Source organism: Ixodes scapularis, unplaced genomic scaffold, assembly GCF_016920785.2.
Source record: "Ixodes scapularis isolate PalLabHiFi unplaced genomic scaffold, ASM1692078v2 PGA_scaffold10__122_contigs__length_95168666, whole genome shotgun sequence".
Lineage (NCBI taxonomy): Eukaryota > Metazoa > Arthropoda > Arachnida > Ixodida > Ixodidae > Ixodes > Ixodes scapularis.
In genome coordinates, this window is record NW_024609836.1 from 80,825,268 (window position 1) to 80,836,042 (window position 10,775).

Here is a 10,775-nt window from a genome sequence, read left to right on the forward strand (position 1 = left end):
TCACCGCCAAAGACTCCAAACCAACGATGCATGACAACCAAGGTAACCGGGAAAATAAAACTGTTTACATAAGTGTCACGAGTGGCCCAAAGTATAGTACGCGTAAAGCGTGCTCGTTGATACTCGTTTGCTGCTGAACAGTGTAATCGTCCTTAGTGTGGGTTCTCCTGCTGCGGTGTTGTTAGAGAGGATGCGAATGCCACAAACTTATTGCTGCGTGAAAGTCAGTCCCCCTACACAATGCCACACTAAAGGAGGCATCGACTGCAGCGGAGGTGAATCGCTCAGTGCCTGCGTGTGCGTCGGACGCACCTGATCAGTTTTCTTGAAGTTCGGTTGGGAGTGCGCGATAAATAGGGCTGATGGCAACCGGTCAATCTACCGAAGGAGGAACAGTGACTATCGAACCTAATCAATTACTTGTTTACACTCCATGAATTTTGCTTACCCTTCGCGTGACGAAGGTGTGCCACTTCGCTTGAAAAATAAATTTTTCGCGGCAAATCATGCTACATGAAAAAGGCATGATTACGTCTAAGGTAAATACCTCACTAAAGGAGATGGGTGCCACGTACAAAGCTCGAACCATTCCTTTTTCGAAGTGACTGCACCGCCTACTGCAAAACCCTTCGCGAGCCCCATATTTTCAAGAATTACAATATTAGAGAAAAATAAAGGCACGCGAATATCTTTCTTGTTTTGAGGCCAAAATTCAAGTCTTCAGGATTCGCGAGAGTCAGCGGCCGCGAATAGGTTCCGATGCCTAATTTGCGAATAATTGGGATCGCAAAAATAAAGGGTTTTACGTGTGCAGCAATAATCGGGGGTACGAATCGTGCGACACTCTCAAAAGAGTATCCGACCGTTGGAGTTACAAACAGGTTATTCGGCAGGGCGAGTGCACGAACGTTCATCAATCGTGGCACCGTTCGTGAGTTTCAGATCCATTGTGCGGGGATACTTGCTGAGTCGACGACTGCAGTACGTAACTCCGCACGTGTACGCTCGTCGACGTGATCGTTGGGGCCACAACGCTGCACGGAATAATGTGCCCGGCATTCACAAGTTGTTTACCTTCGACAAGGCACTGCTTTCCGTCGGCAATATACTCCATAATAGTATGCAATGGCACTGAAACAAATAACCGCACCATAACCACCACAGTAGCAACATTATAAAGCCATCCGGCTTTCCATTCCCTGCCTTCGCGTGTTTCCACTATCATGGAAAGATACAATCTTTTCGAACAAGCATTCACAACGTAAATAACACAGTTCACCCGAAAACAAGCCATCGTCGCGAGGATCCATGGTTTGAACGTGCGCAGAGAGCAGACGACGTGCGGCGGGATCCACACTAGCGGTGTTTCCAACATCGGCCGCACGGTGGCGACTCTGTTCGATTTCGAGGCGATTTGACTCTTGAGCATGTTGCATTCTGCTCCAATAAAATAATAAAGGTTTACATTTTTTTTGTATGTGTGGGGGGGGGGGGGGGGGGAGGGGGAATAGGGGGGGGGATTTTAGAGCGCAGCTCTTAAGCCTAGTTCACATGCAGCGGTTTTGGCCCTAGAGCGGCGCGATTTCTGCCGTCGCGGCGCTCTGGCCAGCACCAGCAATTCTGCGGCACGAGCGCCGCGACGGCAGAAATTGCGCCGCTTTATGGTACGTTTACACCTGGAAAGAAATCCGCTGCCGCGGAAGCGGATCCGCTCCCGGTGGTGGCGGCGACGAGCGGGTTGCGTTTACATCTATTTCCTTCGAGCAGTGGCGGCAGCGCCGGCTGCGGCAGCGGTTCCCGTAACGTCTCCTCAAATATGGCGAGAAGGCGCGAGAGTTCCCGCCCTGGCTGTCTCTCTCGGGCGTTGCTGCTCCCGGAAGAACGCGTACTCGTGACGTAGGCAGCTTCGCGCCGCGCAAGAATGTCACTTCCGGTCAGCGAAACGCCTCGCTCGGCGGCAGAAATAGGTCCTGGACCAAAACGGCTCGCCGCCGCGTTTTCCGCCCGGTGTTTCGCCCCAGCGGCTAAAGCTGGGCGGATTCGCTAGCAGATCCGCAAGCAGAGGTCGGCATTTTAGGTCGCCCTCACTCACCCTCACCCTCACAGCCACACTCACCTAAGCCCCTCACTCACCCTCACCCTCACAGCTACACTCACCTTCAGCCCCTCACTCACCCTCACCCTCACACTCACACTCACCTTCAGCTTTTCACTCACCCTCACTGAACCTCACGGCCCTCACGCACTCACCGCCCTCACGGCCCTCACGCCCCTCACTCACTCACCGCCCTCACGCCACTCACGGCCCTCACAGCCCTCACCGCCCTCACGGCCCTCACGGCCCTCACGCATTCATAGCCCTCACGCCACTCACCGCCCTCACCGCCCTCACGGCCCTCACGCCACTCACCGCCCTCACGCCGCTCACCGCCCTCACGCCACTCACCACCCTCTCGCCACTCACCGCCCTCACGCCCCTCACCGCCCTTGCGGCACTCACACCCCTCACGCCCCTCACGCACTCATGACCATCACGCCACTCAGGCCAGCTTCAGATGGGGCGATTTCGCCCAGAAACTTTACGTCGCAACACCAGCAACACGGGCCGCCCGCGATCGCACGCAGCAACCAATTGCTGCAATTTGCCATCGTCATCATAAAATTTTTTTTTTTTTTGCACTATTTAGACACAATTACGCTTTATAAACGTGTTTTCATGCATTTAAACCTCGTTAAGAATGCTAATGCACCTTTCTGAAACAGTTTATTTCCAAAAAACGATCGATTTCAAACCAGAACCAAGTCTTTCGGTGTCATAATCACCGGCACGAGGTGTCACGTGAAAATTTTGCGTCCCTGATTGGATGCAGCCGCTTCAAACGTATTCGAATTGCTCCGAGTTGCTTGCTTATTTCGAGCCGGACCCGATCTCAGCAATTCGTGTCGATCTAGGGAAAGCTGGAGAACAATCCGCCATTAACACCAAAATTGCTGAGAAAGATGCTCGATCTGAAGGGGGCCTCACGCACTCACCGCCCTCATGGTCCTCATTGCCCTCACCGCCCTCACGGCCCTCACCGCCCTCACCGCCCTCACCGCCCTCACCACCCTCACCGCCCTCACAGCCCTCACGCACTCATAGCCCTCACGCCACTCACCACCCTCACCGCCCTCACGGCCCTCACCGCCCTCACGGCCCTCACCGCCCTCACGGCCCTCACCGCCCTCACGGCCCTCACCGCCCTCACAGCCCTCACGGCCCTCACTCACCCTCACACTCATGAATTTTCCTGGTTCAGAAACTCACTCACCCTCACCTCACCTGTGAGGATGAGGGTGAGTGAGGTTGAGTGAGGGCCCTCATGAGTGAGGTTTGCCGAGGTATGTCCGCAAGTGTAAACGTACCATTAGTGCCAAAATCGCTGCATGTGAAACCCGCTTTAGGCGCCCGTTTCCGGCTTGAGCGGCGTCGGTGTCGCCGTCGGCGTAACCGCGCGGTGCATTATGGGTAAATTTCCCCGCTAAATTTAGCAGAAAAATTCCCCCGTTAAATCTAGCAGAAAAATGTCCCCGCTAAATCTAGCGGAAAATTTTCTCTGGAGGGGGTCAGGTGACCCTCCGAGGTCACGTGACTCCCAAGGTCATGTGACCCCCACGTGACCTTGGGGAGGGGGTAATGTGACCCCACCAAGGTCACGTGACCCCCCCCCCCCCCCCGAGGTTACTTGAACCCTCCCGAGAACACGTGAACCTCAGTACCCTTCCCTCCTCCTCCTCAAGAGCTGCGCTCTAATTCGGCGTTACAGGGAGTTGTAAACGGCTTTCATTTTTTGTTAACTTATTTTCAACTAAAACTTTTGATGCATTTTTGTAGTTTACGCACCATTTCAAACAAATATTTATTTTATTTGAAGATTAATACTGTACTTTACGTGCCTTTCATTGCAGCTTGATGTTTGGTTCGGGGGTTTGAGGAGTTCTTTTTTTACATTTTAGCGTGATCTTCATGAACAGAAACCTGCCATCTGTCGTACACGGATGCGGTTCATTCCTTTCTATACACTCCGTGCGGGAACTATAGGGGGCGCTTTGAAAAACGCGCGCAGCGCCGCTAGCGGAGGAGCTGGCGTTCGACTGTGAGTTCGACTGCGGCGCCTTTTCGCCTGCCAAGCTGTGGCGGCGGAACCGCGCACGGACGAAACTTTTGCTTTTCGAGCCGATAAGTTGAGGGTGACGTTGCATGAGTGCTGGGGCAGAAGGGCATTTAGCTGTTCTCCACTTCTTATATATTGAGTTTGAGTCGTAATTAGGGGTAATTTCTCTAGTTGTGGCCGAAAAAGGAGTTGGAGTAATTTTCCGAAAAACAAGACGGCCGCCACCTTAATTGCTCTGAGTGGGAAATTTATTTCGCTCGTCGCTGTCAACCTAGGACTGCTGGAACGATGATATTTGGAGGCGAGTGAGAGGTTCACTAAGTTTGTGCACGAAGAGAGCCAAGTTTCTTTAAGACAGCAGGTGCGAAAGTTATGTTTCCAACGAATAAAGAAATAAAGCTGTACGGGATATCCAATATTGGACCCAAAATGTTGTGTTATAGCGGGCTGTGCAAAGTGCAGATTTGGGCACACAGGTGCTTGAACTTGACAGTAACACGACACAGCACTTATACAAAAAAAGGTGGCATAGGGAAACCAGGTGAAAAGTTGGTTTGGGCGGCGTAACTCAATGGGAAACGGTTTTGATCATGAAAAGGCTGTCAAGAGAATACCACTGGTCGGGGGAGGTGGAGACTTTAGAGGTAAGAAGGGACTAGTGGACTGTACTTCCAATTGAAACAACTTTACGAAAGGTGGTTCCTAACCCGAGAAAACAAAGTTGTCGGCCAACACACGGTTTGGCCGCCAAGGGCTTTTGCGGTCAGCTGTTGTGTAATAACCTGTTGTGCGAGGTGCTGATTTTCGGCGCACAGGTACTTTGACATGACCGTCACTTGGCACAACACTTATTATAACAAAAAGAGTTGGCATAGCGAAACTAGGTGGAAATTTAGTTTGGGCGGCGTAACTAAATGGGAACTGGCTTTGACCGTCAAAGGCTGTCAGATAATACCACTCATCGTGGGAGGTGCACACTTTACAGGTAGGAAGGAACCAGTGGACGGTACTTCCAGTTCGAACCACTTTGCGATAGGTGGCTCTATAGCCGAGACAAAAAATGTTGTCTACAGAACTCGGGGTGTCAGCGTTCCCACATCCAAAAGGAGGCTGGTCAAGAAAGGAAGCACACCACATAAACTTCCATACTCAAACGTCGATTCTCCAGTGATTCCGAGTTTCACTGTTGTTTTCTTTAGATTTATATTTGCCAGTTTTTTTTTTTTTACCTTTCAAATCTTTCTTTATGAAGTACAGATTGCGTGCCATACTTGTCCGGAAATATCATCGACAGGTACGATGGGGACGAAACTTCTTTGGAGGGCATTCCTGCATCGGCGCTGACACATGTAGGCGTTACTGGTACGAAAACAAACGCAGAGCGCAAAGCGGCAGTGTCGAATATGTCAGCCGTGCCGACACAGTGGCAGACATGATCGGGAGACCAAATTTCTCACGTCGTACGGCACGGCTCCATCGTTGTCGCTGTCCCACAAAACATCGGCGAGGTAAAAAACTGTGAAGCTTTGTCTCCACGAGATATGACGCATAACTATTGAAGCGCTTAATGACGCAGCACAGGCAGCACTTCATGCTGTGAACCCAGCGCAACCGCACCACTCCGACTTCAATGCGTACCAACGTACGCGGCGTGGTTTCGGTTTCGTTTTCTCTGGGGTTCTCGCTGCCTGCCTTCGGTACCGGCCGCGCGGCGGCGCGCCAGTCGCGTCGCACGGAGTGTATACACCAACTAATGTTTACAAACAAACCGGAACGTACCTAGCGGACGCCACCGACGTCGCGCATGCGCGATGGGGTGTGGGCAAAAAGCTCGCCGTCGCCCATAAACAAACCATTGGAATGGGATGTTGTCGGCGTCGGTGTGAGTCCCCCTGCCCTTTTTCGCGTCGGAACTGTTGATTCTACGTCTTCCTGGCAATGTCTGACAACTCGAGCGGCCTCGGCGAAATTAACGAGGCTCGTTACACCGCAAAACTTGGCGTGATTAATGTAACATGCGGCGATTCATTCCGCGTGGACGCCGCAGAATGGAGGCTAAAGCCTGATTCATATGGTGAGGTTCTGCTAGTAATATTCAGTCATGACGTCGCTCGGGTCGCAAAAGCCTGAACCGTAGCTGAGATGTCGACGTCGATACTGAAAATCGCAAGCAGTCGGTGATGGCCACTGCTAACAATTATCAACATCTCCTCATATCTTCTGTTTACACCAAGCCTACTTACCCGAAGCAACCTTTAAACTTAAACGTCTTTTGAGGTCTGCACTTCTTATTGTAATTACCGGGTCAACGTTTGATATACGGGCCGCTGTAGTTCTAACGAGCAAACAAGCAGGAATTTGAGAGAGCAGACGACAGCTCGAACGATGAGGCGGCCGTTTGAACGTGATGACGCACTGAGCGTAGTCCGCAGGTGGTCCGTGCAACTTGACGGTTTTCCCGCGTTCATGTTGGAACAAAACAAATAAATCTGACGACCACAAGTGTCCGTAAATTCAATCCAATGTGCTTTCCTCCCAAGCAATCGTGGTCCGACGGCGTCTGTTTTTCCTTCTCAACGGCCCCTGTTTACGTTCTCGGACGAATCGAGCAGGCAGAAAACGCATGAAAACTGACCTTCGAACCTTTCCCGACTCTTTCGTAAAGCCCCAGTCCCGGCGTTTTGACGAGAAGGAAGGTTTTTGTCCGGTTTCTTCCGAGGTAACACAGAAATGCACGTGCCCCATGGCGGCTTCCGCCCACAGCCCCCCGACCGGAAATGCGCCCGACGCGCCACCACCGCACCGTGACGTAACACCGATGAGTTCGTGCACACATTTCAATGTTTACGAGAATCCCAGCCAACATGTTAAAGGTAGTGCCACTAAATAAGCTACGCTTCAGAGTAACGACACTCGGCCATATTGTGGCTTAAAATCATGGTTGCCAGTTATCTGAAGCTTTATCTGAAATCACAGGTAACGCTTTTTCGCCCTCCACAAATGTTTAAACAGTTCGTGACAGAGCAAAACAATATTGCGTGACCTTCCTAACACCGAATCTAATCCTGAGGATGTCGATCTTTTGAATCATGACGATCGGCAGTTGCGTCCGCTCGGCATACGAGCCAAAATGCCGGCGACCACAACAATGCCGGGGAACGGAGTGTCGATACTCTAAGCGCAGCTCATTTAGTGGCTCTAGTTAAAGGGGTCATGAAACGATTTTCCTACTTCTTCCTCCTTAGCTTTAATCCTCAACTCAAATGTGAATTGTGAGATCACGTCGTCGTGTCATTCTCCGGCACCGGTGCGATGACTCCTAGCTGCGCTTAGAGTATCGGCACTACGTTCCCCGACATTGTTGTGGGCGCCGCCATTTTGGTGCTTGTGAAGAGCAGACGCAACTGTCGATCGTTATGACTCAAAGATGCGACTTCCTCAGCGTTAGATTCGGTGTTAAGAAGGTCATGTAATATTGCTTTGCTCAGTCGCGAGCTGTTCAAACATTTGTGGAGGGCGGAAAAGCGTTTCCTGTGATTTCAGATAAAGCTTCAGTTTACTGGCAGCCATGATTTTAAGCCACAATATGGCCAAGTGTCGTTACTCTGAAGCGTAGCTTATTTAGTGGCACTAGAACTTGTCATTCCCCAGTGACAATGAGTTCCGTCAGGGCACTCATTGGCCACGAACGCGAATCCGAATATTCGTCGACGGATTGATTGTTGACGAGCGCATACGTACCAGTGACGCAGTTCTCGTGTCCAATGCGTGAGCTGGGCTCGGCTGACGTCAGGTTGGCACCGCTGACGCGCTTTGGGAACCGCGGATGTATCATAGTGAAAAGGCGAAGAGCTTTCGAAGGAAAGAAGGTACAAAATAGTCCACTATATTTTCAAATGTTCGTATCGAAAAGCTGGCTTTTGACTTTCTACCCTCTTCCTTTTGGTGGCCAACTAAACGATATGCGATTAGTAAAGTCCCAATTTAAAATTATTTATCCCAGCCCAAAATTCGTTTCATGGCCCCTTTAAGTCACTGCATAGCACGCGCACAGCCTAGCACGCGCACGTTAATCGCTTTGGAAGGCAAGCAAAGTACGCACCTCACGCACAAACGCTGAAAATGGCATCAAGGAGCATATGCATGCCACACGGCTCTGATGCATGCTACAGGAGCAGTTACACGTGCTGGCGCCTTAGGTCATTTTTCCATTCCTTCACCAGCGCAACTGCCGAATTCTGATAGAAGAACGGATTTGCTAGCGATTTCACGGTTGCTAGCGATTTCACGAAACTAGCGAGCCGCAGCTTGAGCGTACCGATTTGCGAAACCGGTTTTCTCAAAATCCCCCAATCGCTTCCATATTTTTACTTTCTCATAGGTCAGGACGTAAGCCAAGGTCATACTTCGTGCAACTAGATTATCACAAACTTCAGATAGCACGAACGTTCATGTGTGCTCGCTGTTGGACGCGAGAAAGGCGGGCACGAGCGTACCCGATGGCCGGGAGCGCGACGTTTGGGTGGCTGCGAAAACTGGGGAAACACTAGGGAGAACGATGTTTTGATTTCGGCAGGAAACAAAATACCCTTTTATTTTCTTTTAATTAACTCCAGTGAATCTGGGAGAACAAGAAAGGATTACAGAATCGAGAAGCCTTTTGCATTCAGATGCCTTCGGGCTAAGTAGCTAAAAAAAAATTGGCGGAGTTGTTACGAAAACTTGCGTACGAGTCACCGGGGCATGTGTTTCGTATTTAAGCGTGACTGCCAGGTCAAGGAGATAGCGTGGCACGCCACATTCGAGGCCCTAATGCTTCGGCGACCTACGCACAGTTGCGTTTGAGAGCGTTACGTCGAGAACCGAAGGCGAGTCACCGGCACATCTGTGCTTCGTATGAAGCGTGGAATCCAATTCAAGGAATAACTTAGACCGCGACATACGTAGTGATGGAAGTGGCATTTGACGTTTTGGAGCAGGTTCTGTAGCAGGCAAAATATTCGTCTGGAGCAGCCACTGCCGCTTTTGGGACAGATGCCAACGTCTGTTAGCATATCATTTGTAAAAAAAAAAAAATTGTTTGCATCGCTAAATGAGTTTATATTTGATAATGGCTGAAGGTTTCTTTGATACTGGAGCATGTTACTCGTTACCCTTTGTAAAAAGAACAAATAGGACGCAAAAGGTACACGGAGCTTTCTTTTTAGAAATAAGGCTCTGGTCAGAGTAGGATCCATTTACAATGGGTACTAAACAAATTGAGAAATGAATCACACTTCAGTTTGGGTAAAGCCTCCGCTCCTACTTTTACACCCGATAATTTATTTAGCCTACATGTATAATTTCTGTAAAAATTCCACTAATGTCACTACAGCGTGGTGCACATTAAAGATCCCAGGCTAGCGGTTGTACCGCACTGGCTAAATTGCTCACCTACAGCTGAGACACCGGACGCCCACTGAGGCAGAATTACTTGCGGCGGTATAAACATACAATTAGCTTTGATTTGCCGCCAAAAACCAACACGATCGCTAACACGTCTATCAGCAAAATGCGCCTCCATAATTCTATCGTTACCAAACTCAAGACTTGAATATTATAAACTGGAAAAAAGAAAAAAAAAAAAAAAAAACACCCACAAATATTATGCAAACCAACTCTTGCGCTTACATTTATTCAAATACAGCACAGTGTAACTCTTTTGCTTTCTCGACGCAGCATTTGAAAATGAGATCATATAATCGAGACCAAATATACATGTATAGACGCTTTGCAGCAGCTCTGCATGGGCGCCGCCATAACCGACCTTCAGTTTTTGTTGCCATTTATTTTGATCAATAGACCGACGCCACCAAGCGAACTGCGCAGGCGCGCGCATTCCGGAAGTGGTGCCGCCGCCATGCTACTTGTAGTCATCCGTTCCCGGCTACATACGGCTGCGCGTACGTACATCATCATAGATTATCATTTGGCACGCCCCGGTATCACCTTGATTCTCTTGCATGTTTTTACTTCTTAAAATTGTGTTGTTTGTGATGCCTTATTTTCCTCAGCAAGTGCAGAAAAGCAGTTTCAGTCGTCTTATCGCTTTAGAATCGCCTTGGCGTCTGCTTCGTCGTCGTCTGCTTCTTCGTCTTCGTGAACGCGTGAGCCCACTGCCGTTCACGCGGTAATCCCACTGCGGCCGCGGAAAAACAAAAAAACAACGGCGCCACTACTCGAGCATTCCGACTCCTCGGACGTCTCAATTACCTTGCAAACAAGTGAACATCTAGTGCAATAGCAAAGAACAACAAAATTCGAGGGACCATCGGCTCGGTGTAGCACCACGGAACAGCATCAAATGTGATGAAAAACTGAGCTTGGTGGTGCTCAGTATCGTGCATAATGTTTAATCAGCCATCAAGTAAGAACTTCCATCGTAAACCGGAGACACGGAAAAATAAAAAAACGGACAAAACAACAACAAGTCTCAAACACAGCTTCTAGTTTATTTGAACACCTCCGCTCTTATATATACACAACAACCCTCCTCTCCAAAGGTCGACACACCTCCTCTCCACTCCATCAACGACATCTCAAACTGAACCAATGACACATGCTACCTCCCTTCCTTTCATA